Raw genomic sequence first — 1,546 nt, forward strand, 5'->3', positions numbered from 1 at the left:
CATACACACCACACCATACACCTTACACAGCATATCATACACACCACACCATACACATACACAGCACACCATACACATACACAGCATATCATACCATACACAGCACATCATACATATATACAGCATATCATCATACACAGCATATCATACATTCTACACAGCACATCATTATACACAGCACATCATACACAGCTTATCATACATTATACACAGCACATCATCATTGCAGGCAGCACACTCTGCTATACTAAAGACATGCATGCTGTATTAGGAAGAAAGAGGAAACTGTCCTTTTTTCTTCAATTCTTGGGGGATTCTATGCATAAGAAACTTTCCGCAGCTTCTAATGCACACTGTGGGAAGCACATAATGTAACATCACACACTATCAGAGTACCTACAATGCAGTTATTATTAATTAAGAGCTGCACATGTAAGGTGTTCTCACAAATTACACTTTTATCATGTCACCATGAGGATTGTTATATCACAGTGGTATTATGATGGCAGTCATTGTGATGTCCCACATGTAGAAATTGCTTTGTCAGAAAACGGTTGTGATAAATGTGTTTACATCTCTTTGCTACAAAACATTGTTCCTTTTTATTACATCATGGCTGATTTAGAAAGCTGTGTTTCTATTTCCAGTATACCGAAACTATACAGAAGAGAGGAACAACAAGCACAGAATACCCAGGGAATGTCAAATCACCTGTATCCCCTCTATTCCCTCACTAAACTATTAGACACTTGGTCACAGAGATCACTACTGTAATGACTACTGTAACCTCCTCCTCTCTGTTATTCCACTAACCTGATCTCTCCTCCACAATCCATTTTAATATTATGAATGCTGCAGCCAGACTCCTCCATCCTTCCCACTGCTCCTCTTCTGCTGCATCTCTTTGTAGATCTCTTCACTGGCTTCCATTTCACCTTAGAATCAAATTCAAGCTCCTGTGCTTTGCCTTCAAATCCCTCCATAGTTCTTGTCCCACTTACCTTTCTAACCTGGTAGAAAAATACTCCCCCAGCTGCTATTTTTCTCTTCCAATGACCTAGTACTGACTTCCTTACTCATAACCTCATCACAGGCATGGCTCCAAGACTTCTCTAGAGCTGCCCCAACTCTCTAGAATGGTCTTTCTTGTCCTATTAGGCTTGCTCCTACTTTCTGCTCATTTTAAAGAAGCAATCAAAACCCATTTTTTCAAACTTGCCTACCCATCTTCTGACTTTTAAAACCGTCACTATTTCCCACCATTCCATATCCCCTCTTATTGTGTGTTAATTCCCCCACCTACTAGATTGTAAACTCTACAGGACACTGTCACTGTCTGTATCTGTCTGTCATTTGCAACCCCTATTTAATGTACAACGCTGCATAATATGTTGGCACTATATAAATCCAGTTTATTATTGGTATTATTATTAACCTCCTAGCCGTTAAGCCCAACCTTCGTACGGGCAAAAAAAAACGGCTAGGATGGTTAACCCCGAGTTTTTTCCCATCCATACTTACCTGGTCCCGCTGTGCTCATCCAGCG

Source organism: Pyxicephalus adspersus, chromosome 1 (assembly GCF_032062135.1).
Source record: "Pyxicephalus adspersus chromosome 1, UCB_Pads_2.0, whole genome shotgun sequence".
In the NCBI taxonomy this organism is placed as follows: Eukaryota; Metazoa; Chordata; class Amphibia; order Anura; family Pyxicephalidae; genus Pyxicephalus; species Pyxicephalus adspersus.